Source organism: Schistocerca serialis, chromosome 8 (genome assembly GCF_023864345.2).
Source record: "Schistocerca serialis cubense isolate TAMUIC-IGC-003099 chromosome 8, iqSchSeri2.2, whole genome shotgun sequence".
In the NCBI taxonomy this organism is placed as follows: Eukaryota; Metazoa; Arthropoda; class Insecta; order Orthoptera; family Acrididae; genus Schistocerca; species Schistocerca serialis.
In genome coordinates this window covers 267,666,710-267,689,860 of record NC_064645.1, presented here as the reverse complement: position 1 = coordinate 267,689,860, position 23,151 = coordinate 267,666,710, and the positions used below count along the sequence as shown (strand labels likewise).

At 41.8% G+C, this 23,151-nt stretch overlaps 1 protein-coding gene across 1 annotated transcript in view; it reads right to left on the bottom strand.

The window, feature by feature from the left end:
* LOC126416800 (acyloxyacyl hydrolase-like) overlaps window positions 1-23,151 on the bottom strand; it is a 70,539-nt gene that overhangs the window by 3,063 nt on the left and 44,325 nt on the right. The window lies entirely within an intron of this gene.

The following is a 23,151-nucleotide window of genomic DNA, read 5'->3' as shown; positions in this document are numbered from 1 at the left end:
AACATCTTCTGTCATACGCAGTCTATTTTTGGTTCTTGTTGACCATAATCAAAGAAAGCAGCAGTGTAAGTAACAACAAATAGTCTCTTGCCACTGTTTCGCTAATGAGATGATTCCTCCTCCCCCCTTTTTTTTTTAAATTGTAAGCGGCGGTAGCTTGCACGAAAGCAAGCCATGCCGCGAGCGGCGACAGGCCGTAAACACTCATTATCAGAATGAGGCAAACAATGCATGACACAGTACAGTAATGCATTTTCAGCTTAGAGTGACGTAAACACCTATAACAAAGAGAACGGCACTTATCAGATCAAAGAAAAATAAGCAATCAATTCAAACCAGACTAAGCATGTGAAACAGGAAGGGTACCCATATAAAAACGGACGGAGCGCCTGACGCATAGCAATGGCTACATGGTAAAGCTTAACTGCTAAGCTTACGACTCGAACCAAACTACTATAGCTGTATCGTCATTAATTCAACCTGAATTGCCTCATATGACAATGGACCAACTTTGTTTCGATTTGGAGGTGCGGCCTAAAACTTTTCTCTCCCCTTGAATTTCGAGTCTCATTTTTCAGATGCGGCTTAGATTCGAGTAAATGCGGTAAATCTAATCAATAAAAGAAAAAAAAAAGCTCTTCTACCTAAGATAGTGAGTTTCTTAGAAGGAAGCTCACATCCAAGAGATTATATAGCCATTTGGTCTACATATTGGAACTAGCTGAGAAACCCAGCATTGCCTAGGTATTTACTCCAGTCTCCTGTTAGTCCATATCCTGCTTTGGCCCCCTTCTCTTTTTCACCACCTCCTGCCCCATCTCTCTACCCATTACCTCTCTATTTATCCACCTCTGTACCCCCTCTTCCTCTCCCTCACCCCTCTTTCTTTATCCACCTCTCCCCATCTCCTGCCTGTCCACATCATCACTCACCCCAATAGGAGGCTGGTAATTCATGTCCAAAAGTATTTATTACCAGATCATAACTGGCATGTGTGCTAAAATTTGACTATCATTTCAGTACCTTTGCCCACACATGCAGCACATGCCAAATATATTTCGCACATGTTTGGACACACGTTTCATAAGCATGTCTTGTAACTTTTGCCCTGCAGTTAAAGTTCACACATGATGTGTCAAAATATAATAGAGGTTGAAGTCTATTCACAAAAACTTTATTATTGAAATATACAGTTTAGGATTGTACTTAAATGTAATCCAGCATGCCTATGGCCCCCATTTAAACGACGAACAAAATTTTACATTACGGCTCAGTATGTAGACACTGGGATGGCTGCCACTTTGCTATGGATATTTTCTTTCAGTTGCTACAGAAAAGTCTGATTATTGACACACACTTTAGATCTGACATAACCCCATAAGAAAAAAAAAATGCAAGGGGGTAGATTTGTCACCTCTCTTGCAGATAAATTTGCAGGGAAAATTTCACTAACTTGGAGCGTAAACTTTTGGATGTGTTTGCTATGTCTCCGTCTTGCTGAACCATCAAGGTGTATACAGCCCGGGAGATCCGGGAAAAACCCGGGATTTTTTTAGAATTCCGAGATTTTTCATTGTTTTAGATTTCAGTTAAATTTTTGTAGGTTTGATGTGTAAGATCTGATACGCTGATAAAGAACTTTAGCCCACTACTCCTGAATAATACTGCAGCAATGAACCATAAATCAGAGAATAACACCAAAATAAAAGTTTAGTTGCATAGAAAATGGGTAATTTACACAATGCACAGACCAGTTTGCCGACACCGAAAAGTGTCAAAGGCTGTAGGTCAAAGATTATGCAGTACGTCCGTAACAACTAACGTGCATTCGATGTGCGTGACGTCACAATTGTTTACACTTCTGACAGGTCACTGGAAAAAATTGCGAATAGTGGCTTGAGAAGTGTTAGTTTCAAAGTAAATTTCCACGCAAGATGATTTATGTTACGTGTGAGACTGTGCAGTGAATTTCTTAAATCACAGGGCGTCATAACTCTAATTCAAAACGTAACACTTTGAGGATCAGCCATTTGAAAAATTTCGGGCCCAAAAGATAAGTCATTTATGCCACTATTTAAAATTTTACCGGCACATTTGTATATGATATGACCTAACGAGTAACACACGCTAAACAAAAGACCGAGCTTCAAGTTAGTTTTCATATTTAATGTTGTTCTTTCATAGATAAAAAATTTTGCAATCAATGGCAAAAAGTATAATTGACCTTCAAAAAAAGTGCATAATGTGTTACTGAGCAATGTCACAAGTCTCTTCATGCCAGAACACTTAGACTTTTCTATAGTATAGAAAAGACGAAGTGTTCTGGCATGAAGAGCAATACCAGTTCGATTCTTTGCCGGTGAAATGTCTCTTCGTCTCTGAACAGCTCCAACTAATCCTATAAATGGACAACAGAAGGCAGCATCAGTCAAGCAGCGACAGGTAGCGGGACATCCGTACCTTGCTCTCGTAAGAAATTAGTCTAGTTTTAGAGCAAAAACCTGTGTCAAGTGCAGCTACTACTCTAAAATTTGCTTCCAGTAAGGACAAGTATGTCTTTTACTTCTTCCATTCCTCAATTTTCCGGATTTTATTATTTCTATTTAAATAAAAAAGCTTGCGATTTAATCGATGTTAAAGACCTTTTATTATTCTAAAACGAAAGAAAGTAATGAGATATTTTTTCCGTAAAATATTGTGCATTTTTACAGTCTTTTCTTTTCGGATTTTCGTGTTGCTAAATTTTACATCTGATCTTTATTTTCATACTTAATTTCTTAAATTAGATTTATTTTTCAAATATTTTTGAATCACGATAGTTATTGTATGAAATGTATATTTAAACATATTGGGAGTCAGCAGTTTAAAATAAATAACGCTATCATATTCATTTGTTTTAAAAACATTTTATTAAACATTTTAATTATTATTAGACAATACAAAAAATAATTTAGAAGGAAGTACCATGTTTAACAATAAATACTGTAATTTAGGAATTGACTTTGGAGAATAACTCACTTGGAGCTGTGTGCGAGAGCATTGATTCAATCTGTAATAGATTCTCGCTCTATTTGAGCGTTTTGAATGGTCCCCTCAAGTTTTGCCTTATTCTCTTTAAGCTGTTTTATTTCTGCATCAACAATCTTCCTTTTAGTCAGATGATCCATTTTTCTGGATGACCCGTCGTTTCGATTTTTGTGGTCTTCCGCATATCGATCTCGTGAGTTTCTTACAGAGTGTATAAGGAACTTTGTCATAAGCACTCCATGGACTCCGCCGTGTGTCTTGACTGCGTCGTACACCAGTCTTCTGCTCACTAGATTGTTCCCTCCTATTCTCGAAGAGGTACTCTTTGTTCACCGAGAATCCTCACTCCGCAGCTGCTTGACTGTGCAACAAAGTGAGCGCGATTTCCATAGCCTTCTGCAGCTCGTGGCACATTGCATACTGGTTCTTGAGACATTTCATCCAGAACTTATCCAGCCGGTGCTCCTTTTTGTTGAATGTTTCGAATTTTACTTTGCAGTTCTTCTTTACAACACAAGCGTATTGCACTTCTGCTTTATCGGCACATCCATCATCTAACTAATTGCTCTCCACCAAAATCTGTAGAAAGGAATGAAATCGTTTGGAACCAGAATCCCTGCACGCTATTGTGGGATCAAAGCAGCTTACAGCTTTTGTCAACCTAAGGTGTAGGGGAGATTTCTCCATCAACTTTGACACGAGCTTGATCATTCCTCTTCTGCATTCGTTCCAGAACTTACTGATTTCACAGGCTGCGAGAGACCTGCACTTTCTGAACTCATTCTTGACGGTGAACCCAATCTTGATGTGGTTCACACCCAAAAGATTGGATTCTTTGTCCAAATTAACTGATGGCGAGATCTTTGTCGGCTAGACAAATCATGTCATCATTGTCTCCATTATCTCTGTCAAAGCAGAGTGGGGGAACGGTGCTAGTGGCCAGTCGGATTGGAAATCCTTTAGGAAAGGTGTCAAGTCTCCAGCAAGAGTCTTGAAAAAGGCAATTTTCGGACCGAGTAGCTTGTCCTTGAGGTGATCCTCCACTACTCTGTAGCTAGCACATTTTGGTTTGTTTCTTTCTTCCAGCTTAGCAACAAATACTCGTAGAAACGGAAGCATTACTAGAGCTCGCTCAGCAACTTCCACATTCTCCAGCCATCGGATCGCGCAAAACTTTAAGGGACAGAGTTCCGATTCTGTTGTCGAAATATACAGAGCTCTTCTGGCACGGACATCCTTAAAAAGATTGTACAAGGCACGTAAAAACTGAATTATCATCCACTGGGTTTCCTGAATTGTGGACTTGAAGGCGCCGTGAACAACGTGAAGCCTACACGTTCCAATTTCCAATAAAACGGTGTCTACTCAAACAATTTCTTCAAAAAAATTTTTAAGTTCCCTTAAGAACGCGAAGTTGACATTAGGACCGTCGATCGATACTTGTAAAAGTTTTTTTCATTGCTTCGCCGGGAATTTTTTTCTTGGAGGACTCGAGTAGCTTAGCTGCCGTCGAACTACCTAGAAAAGCCGATGCGTAGTAACAGGTGCACACTAGATTTTTTTTAATGTCCCAATAACCCACTAAAATGTCCATTTGGATTCTTTTGCACACCTTGTTCAAGGATTCGTCAAAACAAACAACAATCTGTGATGCGTTTACGAGATCAGCTTTAATTTCCGACTCAAAGAAGGGAGCTAGTCCATATTGCACGATATAACCGATTTTGTCCTTTTGTAAACGCATGCTCCTGGCCACTTCACTGTCTGGGAGCATTGCAGGGAAAAGTAACATGTCGTTCGCAGAACTACGCAGTGACTTGTGTGAAACGATGCACTCCAAACACCAGTGTCTGCAGATGTGGTAGTGGAAGTAGAATCTGTCTGCTGGGTTGAAGTGGTCACCGCCGGTCAGGTGTAGACGTACAAACTTGCTGTGCTTCTCATGGCAGCTGCTTTCACAACGTGCTTCTTGGATTTTGTCATGTGACTTGTAAGAGCCGATCTTCCCATACTACGGATGTTAATGAGGGTCCCTGGACATAATCCACATTTAGTACTATAAGGGCCGGTGGGTACTTTCACCAAGCAGTCCTTGAATGCTGGATCTGAAAGCCAGCTATCTTGAAAACCAATCGACATGGCGTAGTTGCAGTGATTGTTGGTGGGTAACCTGTATTGGAGAAAGAGGAACGAAGGATGTAAATAAGGCTGCGCCTCATTATTAAGCATAATGAAATATGACACAATGAGTGTTACCTATCTTGTCAGTTTATAAAACTTTGCCCCGCACGTGCGCAGAACTGAATTCAATAGTTGAGCCGAAGACACTGACTAATGACAGATTGTGTGATTTGAAAAGCGAGCAAGGCACGCTTGACAACACTGCCTCTGCCAAGCAACAATCAGTGTTAATTATGATATTATTAGTAGCGCTGAGTTTGTTGACCCTTTAAGAAACTATGAGTGACAAGACTTGTCAACCATTCTTACTCCAGTAATCTGTTGCAAGTTTCTAGCTAATTTCACCTCCATTATAAAGACGAAAGATATTAAGGCCACCGCACTTATCAACCAAAGTTCTGAAGGCTTCGCCACCTTTTCGTTCTAGCTTACTCCTTACTATAGGTCTCTCTCTCTCTCTCTCTCTCTCTCTCTCTCTCTCTCTCTCGGCTGCTATTGGTTATTTGGTCTTATCTCCTATTCACGATTTCTAAGTTATGATGTCTGCCGGTTACGAACGGCTTTGCCTCCCAGTTACTTCACAGCTGAGGCGCTCTACTGTACATAAAATTTCTGAAGTGCTTTAGGACTTGGTAGACATTCTGTTGTACATATACCAATTTTAATTTAATGCCTAGATTGTGTACATGTTGATTTACCTGTAGAGGAATGATTTACCCGCTTAATTTTCAAATAGGTTTTAATTGACATCCAGTATATTGATAACGTCGCTTTTTATGTTTTCCTCTGTACCTAGAAATGTAATAAATGCTGTTAAGCTGTTATTGTTGTCTTCACATTATGTTTTCTTGCTGTTCTTTGATGTACTTGCAAAGCCCCCTCTCCATATTTTTCTGCTAATCAAGTTCACAGTGAAGGAAACACTCTGGATGATAATTCAGTTTGTACATGCCTTGTAAAACCTATTTAAGGATTTGCATTCCAGAGTAGCTCTGTATATTTGGACCACGGAATCGGAACGGTTGCCCTTAAATTTTTGCGTGATCCGATGGCTGGAGAACTTAGTTGTTGCCGAGTGCGCTCTAGTAACTGCTTCTGTATCTGTGAATGTCTGTTGCAAAGATAGAGCACAAAAACAACCCAAAACGTGCTAGCTACATGGTAGTCCATGATCATCTGAAGAACATGCTGCTTGGCTCAATAAACTCATATTTCAAGACTCTTGCTCCAGACTTTTCTTCTTTAATTATTGACCAACTTACATAATGTTTTTGTTTACCACTTATCCGCCAGCTAATATTTTCCTGTCATACTGTCTCTAAGTTTTTTTTTTTTCTCTCTTTACATATACCAAGTTATCAGTGGATGTATTATTACGGCGTTTCACGGTATTGGGATTTTGAGCAGGCATGTAATGATGTCAGCTGCAGAAGGCGATGGCTCGTCTTTCAAGTGATCAATTGCTGGCTTGGACATCTCACCTCGCCTCCTCAGCTCGCAGCGATGTCTGTTCCCACTTCATCCAGTCACTGGGTCGCTTTGCATTGACCAGCTGACGCCGTGGTGACTGCTCCTATTCTGTCCCACCCTTCATTGCCACTCCAGTCCCACTCAGGCAGAACGCAGAATGCTCGCAAAGATCCCCAGACCTTGCTGTGTGTGCTCGCAGCCTTATGTCAGTGGGTGTTTAAATGTTGTACAGTATATTCGGGGTTTCGAATAAAAACAATGTAAAAGTTGTTGCATCACTCTTCGAGAAAACATGACACAGACTACAGCTAAGAATAAACTTCACTTTGTAAAGGTTCTCCTAAATCGCTGCAGCCATGATCACAAAATAAAAATTAAATAAATTGTGTTATTGGAAAACGGCTTATGGAAAGCTTAGGGGTTTTATACTTCCAAGCACTTTAGGAAACAAAATTCAGCAAAAAACAACATGTTTTGGTAAGATCTTTGATTCGCATCAGCATTTGAACTGCATGTTTGCATAATATGAAGGTAGATGTATGAAATACATCAAATACAGCAGTTCAGTTTCCAAAGCATTCTTAGGTTCCTGCCTAACCATGCCCTCTGGAAAAAACAAAAAACGTTGTTAATGCCCAATATTATATGTGAAAGTTCAGCTTTTCATGAAGATATAGTGTACTTACATTACTTTAACCCATTAACCTTCCGTCTTTGTATGGTCGCACTGCTTAACAATGATGCTGCTAGTGGTTGATTACATAACGTGGCTTCTGCTCTGAACGAGGCCCACGAGAAAGGCAGACCACGGCGCGTACGTCACAAAGGACGGCATGAGCTCGCTCGTTCCCGTAACTCAGCGGGCAAAATGCATTTTTAAATCTGTCACCTCGCAACTGGGTGCGTGCGTACTAATGAGAATTGCATCTTGTACTGGAATCTGTTATTATGAAGTCTTACTGATTACTGTTCATACAACAAAATTTAAAATCAATTCTCGATAGAAATGGTGTAACCGCTCGTTTATAGCATTTAGTCTCTTCTTTGTAACAGTTCTCTTTTCATAGAAGGTGTGGTGCCTTTAACCAACTGATAATAATTTTGACATGATTTTAATTGCCAAATTAGAGCCTCTTAGTAGGCCCACGGACTTCCTATCATTGTAGGATTAATAATAGTGGATTCCAATAGACGATGCAATTCTCGTTCGTACATACACATCTAGTTAAGAGTTGACCGGTGTACAGACGCACTTTGCTGAGTTGAGCGAGCTTAGCCTACCTTTGTAACGTACGCACCGCGGCCTGTCTTTCTTGTAGGCCTCGTGCTCTGAATAACTGCTGTCATTCGCTAGCGAGACCACGTGACATGAGCTATGACTGGCTGACAAAACTGCATTGCTCAACACAATCTCTATTTTAGAGCTTCGGAAGCTACCGTGCTGTAATTTATGTATATACTTTTGCAATACGAAAATAAACTGTGCATACTGTCTTGCATCAAACATCTTTCCAAACACATTGTTTTTCCTGGAGTTCTTATCCTAAAGTGCTGGGACGTCCTCCGCCAGTATAAGACCTTTACGATTCAAAGGACTGATAGGTTTTACAGCTCCGAGTGAAAGTATTCTGTTGCTTAACACGGATGTATTTTCACCCGCTTTATATGTAATTTCATCCGGGAATTTTTTTTCTTGTCCATGTGGACACCCTGACCATGTTCTTTGGTTATAAGTAGGGAAGTTTTGCAATTCAGGCACCAAAAAGTCATCACATAATGTTCTGAACTCACTGTAACTGCATGACCACTCTCATCTCAAAGTACAGGTCAGTTGTTCCTTGAGATGATGTCAAAGTAACTTCCGGCAAATGAATGCCTTTATCATGCTTCTGTTAATATTATTATTATTATTATTATTATTATTATTATTATTATTATTATTCATTCCATGTAGGCTTTCACGGCCGGCGTCTTTATCAGTAAACTCTTCCGGGCTAAGTTGCCGTGGTCGATCTGTAGAACTTCTTCTCCCTGACGTTTCGTTCTCCGTAGTTAACGAAACGTCAGGGAGAAGAAGTTCTACAGATCGACCATGGCAACTTAGCCCGGAAGAGTTTACTGATTATTATTATTATTATTATTATTATTATTATTATTTATTCCCCCCCCCCCCCCCTCCAGTAGTGGTGGCAGTTTTGCTAATTGACATGACCGTTCAGGTGAAAATGAGCCTCGTCAGAAAACAAGACAAAGTTAAATGAAGGACACTCAGTCACATCATTAAAAAACTACAGCTTATGTCTGGCATCCTGAGGTTTTAATTCCTGCACCAATTGGATTCTGAAAGGGTGCAGTTTAAGGTCTTTGCAATTTGATCAGTGTTGAACCAGTCTCACCAAACGTTTTGATCCATTTCCAGATAAGAGGAATGCTTAGATCATCATTTACATTATGAAATCCACAATCACTGCAAAATTTGCTCTGTGCTATAGTCGCCAAATCAGGTTTTGTAAAATTCTCTCACACAGAATGTGCAGTCTGCTCCTGAGAAGCAGTCAGTATAGACTAAATTCCTAAAAGCCACGCAAACAATGAACATAGCCCCACTCTCCTCTGATTTGTTGTGCATGCACGGAGAGCTCTTAAATTGTAAACTTTCTTTTGAGACACCCTATACAATGATACCATTCACAGGTATATCCAGTGGTATGTGCCTACTGCCTACAACTAATTCTATTCACAACATATTTTACAAAGATGCAATAAATTAAAATGTCACAAATCTCAAGTGTTTATAATGTCATATTCCTTGAACTGTGAAACATTCCACGTGGGAAAAATATATCTAAAAACAAAGGTGATGTGACTTACCAAACGAAAGTGCTGGCAGGCTGATAGACACACAAACAAACACACAAAATTCAAGCTTTTGCAACCAACGGTTGCTTCATCAGGAAACAGGGAAGGAGAGGGAAAGACGCAAGGATGTGGGTTTTAAGGGAGAGGGTAAGGAGTCATTCCAATCCCGGGAGCGGAAAGACTTACCTTAGGGGGAAAAAAGGACGGGTATACACTCGCGCACACACACACACATATCCATCCACACATATACAGACACAAGCAGACATATTTAAAGACAAAGAGTTTGGGCAGAGATGTCAGTCGAGGCAGAAGTGCAGAGGCAAAGATGTTGTTGAATGACAGGTGAGGTATGAGTGGCGGCAACTTGAAATTAGCGGAGATTGAGGCCTGGTGGATAACGGGAAGAGAGGATATATTGAAGAGCAAGTTCCCATCTCCGGAGTTCTGACAGGTTGGTGTTAGTGGGAAGTATCCAGATAACCCGGACGGTGTAACACTGTGCCAAGATGTGCTGGCTGTGCACCAAGGCATGTTTAGCCACAGGGTGATCCTCATTACCAACAAACACTGTCTGCCTGTGTCCATTCATGTGAATGGACAGTTTGTTGCTGGTCATTCCCACATAGAAAGCTTCACAGTGTAGGCTGGTCAGTTGGTAAATCACGTGGGTGCTTTCACATGTGGCTCTGCCTTTGATCGGGTACACCTTCTGGGTTACAGGACTGCAGTAGGTGGTCGTGGGAGGGTGCATGGGACAGGTTTTACACCGGGGGCGGTTATAAGGGTAGGAGCCAGAGGGTAGGGAATGTGGTTTGGGGATTTCATAGGGATGAACCAAGAGGTTACGAAGGTTACGTGGACAGCGGAAAGACACTCTTGGTGGAGTGGGGAGGATTTCATGAAGGATGGATCTCATTGCAGGGCAGGATTTGAGGAAGTCGTATCCCTGCTGGAGAGCCACATTCAGAGTCTGATCCAGTCCCGGAAAGTATCCTGTCACAAGTGGGGCACTTTTGGGGTTCTTCTGTGGGAGGTCCTGGGTTTGAGGGGATGAGGAAATTGCTCTGGTTGTTTGCTTCTGTACCAGGTCGGGAGGGTAGTTGCGGGATGCGAAAGGTGTTTTCAGGCTGTTGGTGTAATGGTTCAGGGATTCCAGACTGGAGCAGATTCGTTTGCCACGAAGACCTAGGCTGTAAGGAAGGGACCATTTGATGTGGAATGGGTGTCAGCTGTCATAATGGAGGTACTGTTGCTTGTTGGTGGGTTTGATGTGGACAGACGTGTGAAGGTGGCCATTGGACAGATGGAGGTCAACATCAAGGAAAGTGGCATGGGATTTGGAGTATGACCAGGTGAATCTGATGGAACCTTAATAAAAGTCCTCAATCTTTCCTCTCCCACATCCACACCGGCTGTTCACAGCATCCTCCTACAGGCCAACCAAAATTAGAACAGCATGCCACCCTCCACCTCAAAAAACTATCCAATCTCCTGGTTTCCCACCTCCGGAAAGGCAACTCACTCACCCTTCACAACCTTTCTAGCAAACCTCAACCTCCTCTCATTGCACACAGACCCAGTCCCTCCCATCTACTCAATCTCCCACTTCCAGCTCCACTCCCCCCACACCTCAAAATTCCAATCACCACAATCTGGAACCACAACACCCTAATTCAGTACCTCCAAACCTCTCTCCCAATCCGAAACCTCTGTCCTATCCAAAGGCCTCACCTTCAGCCCCACTCCCAGATTCAACCAAACAGCCCTCGTCAAAGATTTATTGTCCTACACTCGTACTCTCTGCTGGAAATATCACTTTGCCACGAAGAAAAATGATCCTAATCGTACTCCTAATGTTCCAACTACCCAAGACACTATCCAAATTGAACCCTGCCTGGAACAGTTCCATCCTCCGTCACAGTGGGACCCACCTCCTCTTCCTCAAAATCACCCTCTCCAAACCTTCCAAGAATTTCTGACTTCCAGCCTTGCCTCTCAATCCTTCTTAAAAATCCTTAATCCTACTCCCAACATCACCACTGCTGAAGCCCAGGCTATCCGTTATCTGAAGGCTGACCGATCCATCGTCATTCTTCCGGCGGACAAGGGTTCCACGACCGTGGTACTTGATCGTCGTGAGTATGTGGCTGAGGGACTGCGTCAGCTTTCAGACAACACTACATACAAAGTTTGCCAAGGTAATCCAATTCCTGATGTCCAGGCAGAGCTTCAAGGAATCCTCAGAACCTTAGCCCCCCTACAAAACCTTTCACCTGACTCCATCAACCTCCTGACCCCACCGATACCCTGCACCCCTACCTTCTACCCTCTTCCTAAAATTCACCAACCCAATCATCCCGGCTACCCCATTGTAGCTGGTTACCAAGCCCCCACAGAATGTATCTCTGCCTACGTAGATCAACACCTTCAACCCATTACATGCAGTCTCCCATCCTTCATCAAAGACACCAACCACTTTCTCGAACGCCTGGAATCCTTACCCAATCTGTTACCCCCAGAAACCATCCTTGTAACCATTGATGCCATTTCCTTATACACAAATATTCCGCACGTCCAGGGCCTCGCTGCGATGGAAAACTTCCTTTCACGCTGATCACATGCCACCCTACCTAAAACCTCTTTCCTCATTACCTTAGCCAGCTTCATCTTGACCCACAACTTCATCACTTTCGAAGGCCAGACATACCAACAATTAAATGGAACAGCCATGGGTACCAGGATGCCCCCCCCCCCCCCCCCCCCCCCTCATACGCCAACCTATTCATGGGTCGCTTAGAGGAAGCCTTCTTGGTTACCCAGGCCTGCCAACCCAAAGTTTGGTACAGACTTATTGATGACATCTTCATCATCTGGACTCACAGTGAAGAAGAACTCCAGAATTTCCTCTCCAACCTCAACTCCTTTGGTTCCATCAGATTCACCTAGCCCTACTCCAAATTCCATGCCACTTTCTTTGACGTTGACCTCCATCTGTCCAATGGCCAGCTTCACACATCCGTCCACATCAAACCCACCAACAAGCAACAGTACCTCCATTATGACAGCTGCCACCCATTCCACATCAAGCGGTCCCTTCCTTACAGCCTAGGTCTTCGTGGCAAACAAATCTGCTCCAGTCTGGAATCCCTGAACCATTTCACCAACAACCTGAAAACAGCTTTCGCATCCCGCAAATACCCTCCTGACCTGGTACAGAAGCGAATAACCAGAGCCACTTCCTCATCCCCTCAAACCCAGAATCTCCCACAGAACCACCCCAAAAGTGCCCCACTTGTGACAGGATACTTTCCGGGACTGGATCAGATTCTGAATGTGGCTCTCCAGCAGGGATACGACTTCCTCAAATCCTGCCCTGAAATGAGATCCATCCTTCATGAAATCCTCCCCATCCACCAAGAGTGTCTTTCCGCCGTCCACCTAACCTTCATAACCTCTAGGTTCATCCCTATGAAATCCCCAAACCACATTCCCTACCCTCTGGCTCCTACCCTTGTAACCGCCCCCGGTGTAAAACCTGTCCCATGCACCATCCTACCACCACCTACTCCAGTCCTGTAACCCGGAAGGTGTACACGATCAAAGGCAGAGCCACGTGTGAAAGCACCCATGTGATTTACCAACTGACCAGCCTACACTGTGAAGCTTTCTATGTGGGAATGACCAGCAACAAACTGTCCATTCGCATGAATGGACACAGGCAGACAGTGTTTGTTGGTAATGAGGATCACCCTGTGGCTAAACATGCCTTGGTGCACGGCCAGCACATCTTGGCACAGTGTTACACCGTCCGGGTTATCTGGATACTTCCCACTAACACCAACCTGTCAGAACTCCGGAGATGGGAACTTGCCCTTCAGTATATCCGCTCTTCTCGTTATCCACCAGGCCTCAACCTCCGCTAATTTCAAGTTGCCGCCGCTCATACCTCACCTGTCTTTCAACAACATCTTTGCCTCTGTACTTCCGCCTCGACTGACATTTCTGCCCAAACTCTTTGCCTTTACAAATGTCTGCTTGTGTCTGTGTATGTACAGATGGATATGTATGTGTGTATGTGTGTGTGTGTGTGTGTGTGTGCGCGCGCGAGTGTATACCTGTCCTTTTTTCCCCCTAAGGTAAGTCTTTCTGCTCCTGGGATTGGGATGACTCCTTACCCTCTCCCTTAAAACCCACATCCTTTCGTCTTCCCCTCTCCTTCCCTCTTTCCTGATGAAGCAACCATTGGTTGCAAAAGCTTGAATTTTGTGTGTGTGTCAACCTGCGTGCAAAAAGCATTGCAAATAGATAGTAGCAACAAAGTAATTTAAATGTTTTGTATGATGCACTAGTTTTTCATGTATTCTGTGTTTATGGCAGTTAAAGAGATATACAAGTGCTGTGAGTACTGTCTGCAAAGTGTGTCACAAATACCATTACTAGTAAAGAAGTAGTAAATTAAAATGTCATGATTTATGTGGCAGCTCTCCTGCATTAACAGAAAAAAATGCAGTAAGCAATAAACATTTTTCCTTTCATCATTTTGTAGGGGTTGGCAGCGAGAAAAAGTGTTGTAAAGATTTGAATTTATGTGTATAGTTTGTTGCAAGTCTCCAAGTGTTCTCATTCTCAAACAATGGTAACTGAAGTATGGATATTCTCGCATTGGGAGCAACACTGCCTTTTCACCTCCTACCTGTTTAATAGGTGGATGATTCTTACCCCCCCCCCCCCCCCCCAGTGATTCTTCCATACATTTTTATAATTCGTATTGATTTGGAAGACAATGCCTTCATCCCAACAACTGAGAATTTTTGGTTAGAGTTCCACTACCTGCAGACAAGGAAAGCTGCTTCTCCACTCAATTTGGAAAGAATTAGTATCCTTGCAGAATATCAACACCTCCAGAGACCTGCCATTTCAGACATGTGTGTCACTCTTTCCCATGTTCTCACTGACAGGGTCTGTCATCCTAGGGTTAAAACCAGAACTGAAGGCTGTAAATGTGGTCTTGTATGGATCTATGTCCATGAAAGTCGTCATCCTGATTTGAAGGTGTGACCCAGGGTGTTTACATGGTTCCTTCGCCTGTGCCTGTAGTATTCCTCTTCCTGTGGCTCAGAACTTGTTCATTTCATCAGCAAAAACTGACTTTCTCACACTAATGATGCCTTGTTCAAGCAATTTTAACTTGTAGTAGTTCACTGTACACATATTTTCAAAATAGTCCACTTTCCATCATATTTATTATCTATACTCTTTGACTTAATATTGCAGAGTTAAAGTTCTCCTGAAATTCAGCTCCCATGCCATTCCCAGCACTTAACTTTCTTGGTCTCCACAATCGTTCCTAAAGAGGTGACACATTTGTTGATATATTTACATTGTCCATTGATGAAACAGTGTGGAATAACACTACAGAATGGTGTATTCATGCTATACGAATTGTCAACACGAATTGTCAACACAATTTCAGGTCACTCAGTTCAACAATGAAAGTCATGATGAATGTGCCAGTCTTACAAAAAGGGTGAATATAGTGTTAGCAGTTTCACTGGTGGAAGCAATTCTGAATGGACATTTTTTGTGAAGGTTGTCCGGTAAAGTTTAGACACTGCTGGGAAACTGGAAGACCAGGAATAATATCAGATAAACAATACATCAGAATTTATTTGCTTGAAAAAGTATATACGAACAGATAAAGTAGTTAGGATGCAGTAAATATAATTTTGTTTTATGAATTGCATTTTGTTTTTGTGTGAGGCCAAATAATGACAAAATACCGTGTTTTTCTCCCTCAGGACAGCTGATTTTTGCTTATTGAAAATTTTCTTCTTAAAATGAAAACTGCTTCATATATGTTGTTGTTGTGGTGGTGGTGGTCTTCAGTCCCGAGATTGGTTTGATGCAGCTCTCCATGCTACTCTATCCTGTGCAAGCTTCATCATCTCCCAGTACCTACTGCAACCTACATCCTTCTGAATCTGTTTAGTGTATTCATCTCTTGGTCTCCCTCTACGATTTTTACCCTCCACGCAGCCCTCCAATACTAAATTGGTGATCCCTTGATGCCTCAGAACATGTCCTACCAACCGATCCCTTCTTCCAGTCAAGTTGTGCCACAAATTCCTCTTGTCCCCAATTCTATTCAATACCTCCTCATTAGTTACGTGATCTACCCATCTAATCTTCAGCATTCTTCTGTAGCACCACATTTTGAAAGCTTCTATTCTCTCCTTGTCCAAACTACTCATCGTCCATGTTTCACTTCCATACATGGCTACACTCCATACAAATACTTTCAGAAACGACTTCCTGACACTTAAATCTATAATTGATGTTAACAAATTTCTCTTCTTCAGAAACGCTTTCCTTGCCATTGCCAATCTACATTTTATATCCGCTCTACTTCGACCATCATCAGTTATTTTGTTCCCCAAATAGCAAAACTCCTTTACTACTTTAAGTGTCTCATTTCCTAATCTAATTCCCTCAGCATCACCCGATTTAATTCGACTACATTCCATTATCCTCGCATTGCTTTTGTTGATGTTCATCTTATATCCTCCTTTCAAGACACTGTCCATTCCGTTCAACTGCTCTTCCAAATCCTTTGCTGTCATCGGCGAACCTAAAAGTTTTATTTCTTCTCCATGGATTTTAATACCTACTCCGAATTTTTCTTTTGTTTCCTTCACTGCTTGCTCAATATACACATTGAATAATATCGGGGAGAGGCTACGACCCTGTCTCACTCCCTTCCCAACCGCTGCTTCCCTTTCATGTCCCTCGACTCTTATAACTGCCTTTCCTTAATCTAGCTTCTAAAATAAGTCGTAGGGTCAGTATTGCCTCACGTGTCCCAACATTTCTACGGAATCCAAACTGATCTTCCCCGAGGTCGGCTTCTACTAGTTTTTCAATTCGTCTGTAAAGAATTCGCGTTAGTATTTTGCAGCCGTGACTTATTAAACAGATAGTTCGGTAATTTTTACATCTGTAGCACCTGCTTTCTTTGGGATTGGAATTATTATATTCTTCTTGAAGCGTAAGGGTACTTTGCATGTCTCGTACATCTTGATCACCAGATGGTAGAGTTTTCTTAGGACTGGCTCTCCCAAGGCCATCAGTAGTTCTAATGGAATGTTGTCTACTCCCGGGGTCTTGTTTCGACTCAGGTCTTTCAGTGCTCTGTCGAACTCTTCACGCAGTGTCATATCTCCCATTTCATCTTCATCCTCTTCTATTTCCATAATTTTGTCCTCAAGTACATTGCCCTTGTATAGACCCTCTATATACTCCTTCCACTTTTCTGCTTTCCCTTCTTTGCTTAGAACTGGGTTTCCATCTGAGCTCTTGATATTCATACAGGTGGTTCTCTTTTCTCCAAAGCTCTCTTTAATTTTCCTGTAGGCAGTATTTATTTTACCCCTAGTGAGATAAGCCTCTATATCCTTACATTTGTCCTCTAGCCATCCCTGCTTAGCCATTTTGCACTTCCTGTCGATCTCATTTATGAGACGTTTGTATTTCATTTTGCCTGATTCATTTACTGCGTTTTTATATTTTCTCCTTTCATCAATTAAATGCAATATTTCTTCTGTTACCCAAGGATTTCTACTAGCCCTCGTCTTTTTACCAACTTGATCCTCTGCTGCCTTCACTACTTCATTTCTCAAAGCTACCCATTCTTCTTCTACTGTATTTCTTTCCCCCAGTCCTGTCAATCGTTCCCTAATGTTCTCCCTGAAGCTCTCTACAACCTCTGGTTCTTTCAGTTTATCCAGGTCCCATCTCCTTAAATTCCCACCTTTTTGCAGTTTCTACAGTTCATAACCAATAGATTGTGGTCAGAGTCCACATCTGCCCCTGGAAATGTCTTACAATTTAAAACCTGGTTCCTAAATCTCTTTCTTACCATTATATAATCTTGATGGTGTTAGGACAGCAACCAGCCACAAATTTACTTTCAGTCCTAACACCATCAACATTTGTCTTCAAACAACAGCCATGGTCTCCATCATGTCATCATATGACAAAATTGCATTATATGATCTATCTGAAACCTATCTCCAGGCTTCTTCCATGTATACAACCTTCTGTTATGATTCTTGAACCAAGTGTTAGCTATGATTAAGATGTGCTGTGTGCAAAATTCTGCCAGGCGGCTTCCTCTTTCATTTCTTACCCCCAATCCATATTCACCTACTACGTTTCCTTGTCTCCCTTCACTATCTGGATAATTTCTTTTATTTCATCATACATTTCTTCAATTTCTTCGTCTCTGCAGAGCTAGTTGGCATATAAACTTGTACTACTGTAGTAGGCGTGCGCTTCGTGTCTACCTTGGCTACAATTATGCGGTCACTATGCTGTTTGTAGTAGCTTACCCAGACTCTTTTTTTTTTTTATTAAACCCACACCTGCATTGCCTCTATTTGATTTTGTATTTATAATCCTGTATTTGCCTGACCAAAAGTCTTGTTCCTCCTGCCACCGAACTTCTAATTCCCACTATATCTAACTTTAACCTATCCATTTCCCTTTTTAAATTTTCTAACCTACCTCCCCGATTAAGGGATCTGACATTCCATGCTCCGATCCGTAGAACGCCAGTTTTCTTTCTCCTGATAACATCCTCTTGAGTAGTCCCCACCTGGAGATCCAAATGGGGGACTATTTTACCTCCGGAATATTTAACCAAGAGGATGCCATCATCATTTAACCATACAGTAAAGCTGCGTGCCCTCGGGGAAAATTACGGCTGTAGTTCCCCCTTGCTTTCAGCTGTTCGCAGTACCAGCACAGCAAGGCCGTTTTGGTTAGTGTTACAAGGCCAGATCAGTCAATCATCCAGACTGTTGCCCCTGCAACTACTGAAAAGGCTGCTGCCCCTCTTCAGGAACCACACGTTTGTCTGGCCTCTTAACAGATACCCCTCCATTGTGGTTGGACCTACAGTACAGATATCTGTATCACTGAGGCACGCAAGCCTCCCCACGAACGGCAAGGTCCATGGTTCATCTATACATAATCTTTATTACCATGTATTGTAAAACAATTTTTTTTGCAAGCAGAAATATCACTTGTACTACGCAATAAAATGTAGTATTAAGGAGTTATAGCTTTGTAAAATCCAGGAGTACTGCGCAACCGAGTACGATGACAAAAAAAGTTAATTTGCAATGCTAGCAAATAATGTCTGTGTTAGAACTTCCTTCCTGAGAAACTTTGACAGTTTCAATGTTGCCATTTGAAATGAATTGTGTTGTTTCGACATTTAGTTTGATGCCCTCAGTACAACTGCCTTCAATTGTGAAACTGACAGTGATATGATACAGCCACAAAAAGCCATATGGAACTACCATGTATTACTGTTCATTTACTGGCACAGAATTCTAGTCTATCTTCCGATAATGTGAAAATGTCACATTGTCAATATCTAATGTAATAGAAAAGTCCATTAAATCAGCCAGTTTCCCATCATCATCTCAATTGGATTCTCATAAACAATGGTAGAATTTGTTCATCTAGCAAGCAAATGTTACCACCTTCATCACAGAAGTTCCTTGTCTTGTGTCTTCTGACATTGAATCTACAGTATCAGTTCTTTAAGAGTATGCTGAATAGTCAATTTAATAGTGGAAATAACTGAGAGCTCAGATTTACTATATTTTTATGCAGGAAATGAAGTCACATTATTGTAAAACTAATTATGGATCCCATTGTGGTTGCCTCTTTGAGGTGAGGGCTTGATATCATCAGATGGGGACTGCTGGTTAGTGCTCGCAAGCAGCAACTGTTGCCATCAGCTGCTTGCCTGCATGCCTTAACCACCAGTCTTCATCTGATATCAAGCTGTTGCCTGGAAGAAATATTGCGAGATAAACAGAATGACCTCCATGCCAACCAACGCGGATTCCAAAAACATTGATCATGGGAGACCCATCTTGCACTTTCCTCACAACATACTAAAAACCTTGGATCAGGGCAACAAGACAGATGCAGCATTTATCAATATCAAAAAAGCATTTGACACTCTATCAGCGAACCCTCGGTAAGTGCCAGAGCCATCATAGAGGTTGTCGAGATGGCAGCTAATGCAGCAGTGTAAGCAGCATGTGTGGATACAATGGTTAAAGGGTTACCTACCACAGCTGCAGCAGAGGTTCTAAGTGATCATCAACAAATGACAAGCTACAGCCAGGTACATTTGTTCTCCTGAATGAAGACAATGTGCTACCCATCTTGTGGCAGTCAGAGGTCATTGGTTGCACACAGTAATTGGAACCCAACTTGTGGTGACAGCACACAGCAAGTAAGGCTACCTGGGTTTCCACACAATGGGACAGCCACACAAGGGCAGAATAAGGGGAGGTGGGTCATGACTGTCAATCCATGCAGATGTACCTGTAATTGTCTCACAATGCTACGTTAAATATACAGTCCACTTTTATCAACCATAAAGAGGGAGGCTGTGCAGAAACACAATTTCCGTGTCTGCTTAAAACCATGGGTCAAGATAGTCTGGCAGATGCAGATGCCTTGATTTCCAAAATGCATTTCACTCAGCACTGCAACTACTTATTATTAGAAGTACAATTGTACAGGGTATCAAGCCATATTTGGCTGGATTTTTTTTTTTTTTTTTTTTCGAGAGGACACAGCAAGTTATCTTCGGTGGAGAGTCATCACAGATGTAGAAATTACTTAAGAGTATGGCCCAGGGAAGTGTTGTGGCCCTGGCTGCTTATGTTGCATATTTATGACCATGTGGACATATTAACAGCTCAGACTTTCCACAAATTATGCAGTTATATGTAATGTACTGTGTGAAATAAGCTGCATACATATTTAACCAGATCTAGATAATATTTCAGAGTGTTGCGAAGATTGGCAACTCCACAACATTAAAAAATGTATCCTGTAATTATATCAGATTCACAGTTGGAACTGATCAACTTGTACAAAGAACTGGGTGTAACACTTCATAGGAATATGACATGGAGTGATCACATAGGCTCAGTTGTGGTAAATTAGGTGGCAGTCTGTGGTTTACTGGTAGGATATTGTAGAGTGCAATCAGTCTACAAAGAAAATTGGTTACAAATAACATGTGTGACTTGTCCTAGAATATGGATCCAGAATATTAGACATAAACCAAATTTGACTAATATGCAATATTTTAATGTCTTCAGAGAAGGGATCACAAATGGTCACAGGTTTGTTTGACCAGTGTGTGTCACAGATGCTAAAGAAACTGAACTGGTAAGACTCTTGATGATGATGAAAACCATCCAGAGAAGGCCTGTTTACAAAGTTTCAAGAACTGGCTTTGAATTGTGGTGCTAGGAATATACACTGTGATCAAAAGTATCCAGACACTTGGCTGCAAGTTCGTGGCACCCTCCGTTGGTAATGCTGGAATTCAATATGGTGTTGGCCCACCCTTAGCCTTGATGACAGCTTCCACTCTCGCAGACATACATTCAGTCAGGTGCTGGAAGGTTTCTTGGGGAATGGCAGCCCATTCTTCACAGAGTGCTGCACTGAGGAGAGGTATCAATGTCGGTTGATGAGGCCTGACATGAAGTCATTGTTCCAAAACATTCCAAAGATGTTTTATAGGATTCAGTTCAGGACTCTGTGCAGACCAGTCCATTACAGGGATGTTATTGTTGTATAACCACTCCGCCAAAGGCCGTGCATTATGAACAGGTGCTTAATCGTGTTGAAAGATGCAACTGCCATCCCCGAATTGCTTTTCAACAGTGGGAAGCAAGAAAGAACTTAAAACATCAGTGTAGGCCTGTGCTGTAATAGTGCCACGCGAAACAAGGGGTGTAAGCCCTCTCCATGAAAACCATGACCACACCATAACACCACCCCCTCTGAATTTTACTGTTGGCACTACACACACTGGCAAATGATATTCAATGGGCTTTCGCCATACTCTCACCCTGCCACTGGATCACAACAGTGTGTACTGTGATTCGTCACTCCACAAGACTTTTTCCACTGATCAATCGTCCAATTTTTACGCTTCTTACACCATGCACAGTGTCATTTGCCATTTACCGGTGTGATGTGTGGCTTATGAGCTGCCGCTCGACCGTGAAATCGAAGTTTTCTCACCTCCCACCTAATTGTCATAGTACTTGCAGTGGATCCTGATGCGGTTTGGAAGTCCTGTGTGATGGTCTGGATAGATGTTTGCCTGTTACACATTACGACCCTCTTCAACTGTTGGCAGTCTCCGTCAGTCAATAGGCGAGGTCGGCCTGTACACTTTTCTGCTGTAAGTGTCCCTTCACGTTTCCACTTCACTATCACATCGGAAACAATGGATCTAGGGATGCTCAGGAGTGTGGGAATCTCATGTACAGACATATGACAGAAGTGACACCTTATCACCTGACCACGTTCAAAGTCCATGAGTTCCGCAGAGCACCCCATTCTATTCTCTCATGATGTCTAATGACTGCTTAGGTCACTGATATGGAGTACCTGGCAGTGGGTGGCAGCAGAATGCACCCAATATGAAAATAGTATGTTTCTGGTGGTGTCCGGATACTGTTGATCACTTAGTATACCACAACCCCCTACATATCACTGTAATAGGATCGCGAGGACATGATTAGATTAATTGCAGCATGCACTGAGGCATGTAAAAGGTCATTCATCCTGTGCTCCATACATGAATGGAACAGGTAAAAATTCTAACAGGTACAATGGGATGCACTCTTTGCTATGCATTTCATCGTAGTTTCTGAGTAGAGATGTAGATGAGAGCCAGTGGTGATCCCAAGGGCCATGTATTGAACGTTTTTCACCAGGAAAGTCAGAAGATTTGTCGATATAAATTACTTTTTAATTTGGTCTGTTACTCAGTGCAACTTATGATAGAACTACAATGATTTATTTCAACTATAAGACAAGTTGCATGCTTAACATGGCAAGTTTCTGAACAAGTTTACAGAATACTGCCATAGCTTTTTAATGAAAAGAACAAAATGATCTGTGCAACTGCAGAAACAATAAACAAAGCAAAGTGGCAGTTAATATTTTTTCACTTTTTTTTTATCAGCCCAACGTGTAGCTATGGGCAACCGATAGAGAAAAGACTTACTTACTTTGGGGTTTTCCAGTTCTTGCAAATTTACTTACAGTTCCAGGTGCTGCAATAAAGACTAGCTTAGTTTCATTTACACATTTCAAATACTTAAGCTCTTTATTCACTGAAATTAAGTTCTACTCAAAAATGTTACTCCTTTTTCTTGTTTTATTTGTTGCTACAGCAAACTATATTATAAATAAGTGGTTTATCAGTATGTGCAAGGGTGTATCAGTTAAATATGATGGTTACAACATACATTTCCATAGCTGTAAAAGATCATGTTATTTGTTTACTATGGAGATCTGCAAGTCTCAAGAGTATAATTATCAGACATTAGAATGAGTTTTGTATTCCTCAGCAGTTCTGTTGAAGTTTGCAAATGTGTAAACTTGCGCTGTTGGCTAGCAAGTCAATTTTAACATTATGCAGAAGTTCCTCTAAGCAGAATTTATAAAGCCATTGTTTACATAGCAACTTAAATGCTGCAGCTACACTTC